Here is an 8019-nt window from a genome sequence, read left to right as displayed (position 1 = left end):
AGAACATGTACTCAGAGCAAACACCAAGTAACGATTGCACATTATCATTGTATAACTTCAATAGAATCTTTTCAAACAGCTTTTGGGACTTTCTTTAGAGCTGTCTTCCTGTTTAAATTATGATTGTACTTTCATTTGACTCTTTAAAATACCTTCAAATATACTCTATTTTTAATTTTCATAAAATTGGCAAAATTGAATGTTCTAAGATCGTCAATCGTACAGCTTGAATCTTATCATTTTCCTCATTCTTACCCCACAGCCTTTGCATTTGACAAGTCATTAAAAATGAGCTTTTAAAGAGCATAGAAATCTTTAATTTCCCAAATCTTCTCTGATTGACACCAAAGATCAGAAGAGGAAATTCAAGCAGAATGGTACAAATGAGACTATTTTACCTCTTAGGTATATAGATAAGAAGGGCAACAACAATTATGTCTTATAACTGAAACATATGCTTTAAACTGCCTCTTATTTTAAGAACTAAATATCAAAATGAAATTGTTGCTGGCACCAAGTCAGTACAATTATCTATTTGTGGTTCTTGTGCCATTGCTAACTTAATGGTGAAGACTTTATTTAAATATGTAGCATGTTCACCTTGTCTTTCTTAGTAAGACAAGTCAATATGGACAAAATCATTTCTTTTATCTGATGAAAATTCAGAACATTCCTATAGGGTTTATTTCATCCTCCATCATGAAAACTCACTGATGGTTCTTCTGGAAGTTTATGTTTAAATTAATACTCTCCCAGATGTAAGTCAGCACACTGAACATCAGTCATTATCTTTAATTCATTGCCAACCCCATTTCCATAGACATATTTGTTATTTTTTTCTTCTTATGCTTTAATTTCATAAAATTACAATATTACTGTTCACTATTCCACTCTTCCTCAGCTTCCAATTTTCTTGGTTTTGTTGAGTTCTCTGGAACTAATTAATCTCTATCATCCACGATAGAACTAATTTATCTCAACCGTCTCATCATTACCTCTAGGCAGGCCACTCCTCATTTATATTTACATCTGAAAATTTTTCTGAGTGCTAGTCTTCATTTTTAACTGTCACAGGCATATTTACTTGACTGTCTCATCAGCTTCTCATGATAATGACACTACATCAATTCCTTTCTTTCCATACTATCTAATAATCTCTTTGAGAATGGTAATTAGGTGTTTCTCATATTTGTATGTCTTTCAGTACTTGTACAATTGGTGTATAGAGCCAAAAGCTAATAAAATTCATCTGAATTTAGTAACACTGACTTTAGCAATACTCAAAATGAGTATCTATTGTACAAAAATGATGCCAGATGATTAGGTCAGCTACTGTAATGTTCTTTTATAAGACCAGCTCTCTAACCCCTGAGCTATAGGGCCTCGTGTATGTTCTTTTAATTCAAAAGTCACAATGTGGGCATTTAAGAGTGGTTGAAATTTTATAGAATCTGGCCTTGTTTATAATAACAGGGAGAATGGGATCTGCCCTCCCTGCCCTTTCATCTTCATTTACTCCCTTTTCCAAACATTCTTATGCGTCAGCTGCTCTGATCTCTGATTGAAGGCAGTGGTCAGAATTTCTTTTATTTACCTCGAGCTTAATTTAGGTCTCTAAAATGATGAATATTAATGACATTTATATTTTCTCTGCGTTCTTCTAGTAAGATTAGATAGTTAAGAGAAGAAAGGGGTCATCACTGCAAAGCATTTCAGCTTTAAATCTGACTTCTTTCATTATTCCACATATATCACTTTTTCTCAAAGTGCTCATTAATATATTGAGTGTGCCTCTGCTTTTACCACACTTGATTCCTGGGATGGGAATTAATCAGAAATCTTTTACCAAAAGTGGTTAAGTAGTCATCTGAAAAGTAGTCACAAACCTACTACAATATGCTGGATAAATTATAGTTTATGTCAACTGAGACACATGGGAAAGGAGATGGGAGATTTTCTTAGGATCCTGAAGACCCCCTGGCTCAGTTATCAGCAAGCTGTGTGATCTTGGGGACTCAATGTACCCTCTCTGGGCCTTTAGTCCTATAGAAAGATACAGTAATAAACTTCAATACACCTCCTCTTCCTCTTCTTTATTTCTTAAAAGAAATGATTACTTCTTGAAATTTAATTAGCAATAATCGTGCCTTGGATAAACCTCACTGGCTACGATACTGCCACTGCACAAAGCTACTTTTTGAAATTTACATGGGAAAAATAACATTTAATTGATATGACTATATATAAGTAGAAATCCAATACGATCAGTAATTAGTTGAGGAATGCGAGCCTGAGGTCATAACTCAGGCATAACTGCTGCTTGACAATGCACAAATTATTTAGCTTCTCTATCCCCTCAGTTTTTTCATCTGTGCTATGATTAGAAGAACAACACTTACCTTAGAGGGTTGTTAGCAGTGTTAAGAGAAAATTCATATCTTTACAGAGCATCTTAAAGCATTTTGATGTTTCACATACAGTAAGCCTGTGATAACTGTCACCTGTTATCATCAATGATACTACCACCTTCATCACATCAAACCCAATCAAGATGACCAAGATGCTCTGTAAAGAAATCATAGAGTAAGATTATTACCAAGAAAGCTAGAATCTGACCAATTATGTTGCACAAAACAGTTTGATGGAGAAACAGCATCCAGAAATGAGGCACCAAAAAAAGCAATCAATTGTCAGTTTGTTGCTACCAGGTTCAGGATACATGATTCCTTGGGTATTTCTTTCTTTTCTTTTTTTCTTTAAGATTTTATTTATTTATTTGAGAGAGAGAGAGAGGGCGTGCATGAGCAGGGCGTGGGGCAGAGGGAGAGGGAGTAGCAGACTCCCTGATGAGCAGGCAACCCACCTCAGGGCTAGATCCCTTGACACCCAGAGATCAGGACCTGGCCAAAGGCAGATCCTTAACAGGCTGAGCCACCGAGGCACCCCTCCTTCAGTATTTCTTAATAGGAACTTACTCATTCAACAGATATTAGTTATCATTTTTTACATGCCAAAATGCAGTCCTAGGTTCTGAAGAAATAAGAATCAATAAAACAGAAAAATATCCCCATACTCATGAAATTTATATTCTAGTAAAGGTTAGATAATACACATAATAAATATTACAAGGTGATAATTTCTGGGGAAAAATAAATAGGATAGGTGCAGTGGATAGAGACTGCAGGGAAGAACAGAAGATTGAACCGTTATATAAAGTGCCCATGTTGGGTTTTACTGAGAAAACTTCAAGATTTAAATCCCTGTGTGGACATATATTTTTTGTTTCCTAGACATGGAAAAGCTGGGGGCACATGGGACTTATATGTTAAACTTTTCAAGAAACTGCCAGTTTTTCAAAATGGGTTTATTATTAAAATCCCCACTAGCAGTATAGGAGAAACACTAGTTGCTTTGTGTCCTTACAGATGCAATGTCTGGTCAGTCTTTGTAATTTTAGTTTTTCTGATTGAAGTGTAATCATACTGCATTGTGGTTTTAACTTGCATTTCTCTTATGACTAATGATGTAGAGCATCTTATGTGTGATTGGCCATTTGTGTGTCTTTTATGCAGAATCTATTCAAATCAATTGCCCACTTATGAGTATATTTTTTTTTATTATGTATCTGTAAGAGACCTTTATACAATATAAAGATTTTATTTATTTATTTTAGAGAGAGAGACTGAGTGAGAGAGCACAAGCCAGGGGGAGAGGCAGAGGGAGAAGACTCCCACTGAGTGGGGAGCCCGATGTGGGGATTGATCCCAGGATCCTGAGATCATGACCGGAGCAGAACGCAGACACTTAACCAACTGAGCCACCCAGGCACCCCCATACAATATATATTCTATAAATGTTTTTTCCCAGTTTGTGGCTTACCTTTTCATAACATTAAGTACTACAGATAAGAAGCTTATAAACTTAATGGAAAACATATCATTTTTGTATGAGTGTGTGTGTGTTCGTGTTCCTATCTGAGTTTGGAAAAAATTTCTCCCATGTTCCTGTTTAAACATTTTTATAGTTTCATGTTTTACATTTAGGGTTGTGATCTTTTTTTTTACTGATTTTTGTGTATGGGGTGAGATAGAGGTTGTTTTTTGTTTTTTGGGGTTTTTTTTTTGTAAATATAGATATTCAGTTGATGTAGCATTTGCTGGAAGGACTTCCCTTTCCTGGCTGAATCACCTTTCTGCCTTTATTGAAAATCAGCTGACCATATCTGTGTGGATCTATTTCTGGATATCTTATCCTATTCTATTAATCTACATGTTTATCTTTAAGCAATACCAAATTTTAAAATATTGTTGCTTTATAATAAGTCTCAAAATCAGGTAAGATAGTTCTTCAAATTTATTCTTTCATAATTGTTTTTGGTTCTATGTCCTTTGCATTTCTCTATGTATTTTGGAATCAGTGAGTCAATTTTTTAAAACATTCTGGAAATGAATCTATTGGTTGATTTGAGATTTGCCTTTCTAATAGTATCTTCCCATAGTGAGTATTCTATAAAAGATTAAAATTGATATTTTAAAAATAACTATGTTCTGTGAATTTGCTCAGTAAATTAGATCTAGTTAGTTTGTCAATTCCCTGGGATTTCCTACTTACTCAAATCATCTACAAAAGGGAAAAGTTTTCTTTTTTTAAATTTTTTGTTTTATTAGTATTTTTTATTATTATTTTTTAAGTCTTGTTTTTTTCTAATCATTATGCCTTTTATATTTTCCCAGCTTCCTCTTCCCTGACCCTTTACTCAACAGTTAAGACCTCCAGTACAATGTTGGATAGAACTGGAATTGTTGACTTGTTCCCAATCTCAGGTGGAAACAATTCAAACTTTCACTAAGTATGATGTTGGCTGTCAGTTTTTCTCAGATAGACTTTATTGATTTGAGGAGATTCCCGGCTATTCCTGGTCTGCTGTGGTTTTTGTTACAAATTGCTGATAAATTTTGTCAAATGCTCTTTCTGCAATTACTTAAAGATCATCTGGGTTTCTCCTTTGTTTTTTAATATGTTGAATTACACTGATTAATTTTAATGATAAACCAGTCTTGCATTCCCTGAATAAACACTAATTGTTCATGATGTATCATGCTATTTATATATTATTGGATTTAATTTGCTAGTATTTCCTTAAGAATTCTACATGTATATTCATGAAGAAATTGGTATGCAATTCTATTATTGTTATATTTTTGTCTGATCATGGTATTTGGGTTATGCTGGACTTTCAAGATTAGTTGGGTAGTAATCACTCTTCTAGTTTCTTAAAATCTTTCTGTAACATCAGCAGTATTTCTTCCTTGAATATCACAACCATTTGACCTGGAATTTTCTTTGGGGAAGGTATTAGATTAAAAGTTCAATTTTTAAGTTAGATATAGGGGGCGCCTGGGTGGCTCAGTGTGTTAAGCCGCTGCCTTCGGCTCAGGTCATGATCTCAGGGTCCTGGGATCGAGTCCCGCATCGGGCTCTCTGCTCAGCAGCGAGCCTGCTTCCCTCTCTCTCTCTCTGCCTGCCTCTCTGTCTATTTGTGATCTCTCTCTGTCAAATAAATAAATAAAATCTTTAAAAAAAAAAAGTTAGATATAGATCTAAATTGATTTTTTTGTTTCTTCTTGTATCAATTTTACAAGTGACATTTTTTTTTCAAAAAGTTGTCCATTTCACCAAAATTAGTGAATTTGTTAGCTTACAGTGTTTAATGACTTACTCTTATTTTCCCTTTAGAATTTATGGTAACTGTACTCATGTTTTCTTTTCTCATTCATGATATTGATGATTTCTCTTCTCTTTTCTGGATTCATCTAAAAAAGGATTTATTATTTTGTTTATCTTTTCACGGAACCAAGTTTCAGCTTTGATCATTTTTTCTAGTATTGTTTTTCTATTTTACTGTCTTTTCAATTACTTTAATAGCATTTATTTATTTGTTTATTTAATCTACACAACTCTTTGACAGAGGAGAATCTTCTTTCAATACTATATTGTGCTAGCATGGGGAGAGGTAATGCAGGGAAAGTGAACCTGTTCTTATGACTTTCAATGCCTTGTTATTTCTTATTTCTGTGCTCTACACCAAGGTGTTGTATAACCTCTGACATGAATTCCGGAGCTCTCATGAGGGTCCTTTATTCTGTGGATGGCTGTGAAATAAGTGTTTCTGGTGGGAGGTAGAGCCTGGAAACTCCTGTTCCACTATACTGCTGATGTTACTCCTCTCTCTATCTTACTGATTTTGAGTTTTGTTTTTATCATTTCCTTTTTTTTCTATGGATTCTTTCCTTGTACTTACTTTGAATTTACTTTGCTTTCCCTTTTCTAGCTTTGTAATGCATTATCCCAGGTCAATATTCTTTTCTAATGTCATCATTTAAAATGCCAGAATTACTTCCAAGCAATGCTTTAGCAGTACTCCACAAATGTTACATGACATATTTTGATTGTTATTCATTTTGAAATATTTCCTTATTTCCTTGTGATTTCTTCTTTGACTCATGAACTGTTTAAAAATATAGTTGACTTATGAACGACCTCAGTTTGAACTGCATGGGTTCACTTAAGTGCAGATTTTTTTAATAACATACAGTTAATGTGTTTTATGCTTTATTTTATTTTATTTATTTGACAGAGAGAAATCACAACTAGGCAGAGAGGCAGGCAGAGAGAGAGGAGGAAGCAGGCTCCCTGCAGAGCAGAGAGCCCGATGTGGGGCTCGATCCCAGGACCCTGGGATCATGACCTGAGCTGAAGGCAGAGGCTTAACCCACTGAGCCACCCAGGCGCCCTGTTTTATGCTTTTTTGAAACGTTTTTTTCTCTAGCTTACTTTATTGTAAGAACATAATATATAATACAAATAATACACAAAATACATATTAATCAACTTGATGTTATTGGTAAGCTTTCCAGTAACAGGGTATTGGTAGTTAAGCTTTCTGGGAGTCAAAGTTATATGTGGATTTCTGACTATTGTTCATGGGTCAAGCATGAACTTCCAGATCTAGTTCAACTTCCAGATCTAGTTAGTTGGTTTCTGAGATATCTTAGTAGCAGTAGTGATTTATGATTTGATTTTGCTGTGGTCAAAGAATACAATTTGTGTGATTTCAATCCTTTACCTTTATGAAGACTCTTTTGTGGCCTGGTGTGTTGTCCATCTTGGTGAATACACCATTTTGTCCTTGGAAAACATTTGTGTTCTGCAGTTGTTGGGTGTAGTGTTCTATAAAGATCAACTTTTTAAAGTTGTGGATAATGTTTTTGGATACTTTATGTATGTACTAATTTTTTGCCTTATTGTTCTGTAAAGTGCTGAGACAGGGTCTAAAAATTCTCTGCTCTAAGTGTAAAATTGTCCATCTCTCCTTCCTATTCAATCAATTTCTGTTTTGTATTTTGAGACACACATGAATTTAAAATTGTTACACTTGGTGGTTGTTTCTTTTATCATTATGAAATATTCCTCATCATATGTAGTAATAGTCTATTTATTTTATCTAATATTGAATAGATTTTCTAGCTTTTTTTTCAAAGATTTTATTTATTTATTTGACAGATAGAGATCACAAGTAGGCAGGGAGGCAGGCAGAGAGAGAAGGGGAAGCAGGCTCCCTGCTGAGCAGAGAGCCCGATGTGGGGCTCCATCCCAAGACCCTAAGATCATGACCTGAGCCAAATGCAGAGGCTAAACCCACTGAGCCATCCAGGTGCCCCCAATTTTCTAGCTTTTTATTACAATTTCCGTGGGATATGTTTTTGATCCATTTACTTTTTCTCTCTCTTTTTTTTTTCTTTTTAAGTTTTGGATTTTTTCTGTTTTGAGATATTACCAATATATAACATGCATAAGGTTAAGGTATATAACATGTTGATTTAATACACTTATATATTACAAAATGATTACCACTAGAGTTTTAGCTAACACCTCCAACACATCACATAATTACCATTTCTTATTGGTGGTGAGAACATTCAAGGTTTAGTCTCAGCAACTTTCAAAGATAAAATACAG

At 34.5% G+C, this 8019-nt stretch overlaps 1 non-coding gene across 1 annotated transcript; it reads right to left on the bottom strand.

Moving 5' to 3' along the window:
* Positions 1-2053: 2053 nt before the first annotated feature.
* Positions 2054-2192, bottom strand: LOC123937697. The gene has a single exon (XR_006817524.1). It is a non-coding gene; the product is annotated as a U4 spliceosomal RNA (small nuclear RNA).
* Between the last annotated feature and the right edge of the window lie 5827 nt (positions 2193-8019).

The sequence above is a fragment of the Meles meles genome, chromosome 2 (genome assembly GCF_922984935.1).
Source record: "Meles meles chromosome 2, mMelMel3.1 paternal haplotype, whole genome shotgun sequence".
NCBI lineage: Eukaryota > Metazoa > Chordata > Mammalia > Carnivora > Mustelidae > Meles > Meles meles.
The sequence above is the reverse complement of the archived record's forward strand: the minus strand, read 5'-3'. Positions and strand labels throughout refer to the sequence as shown.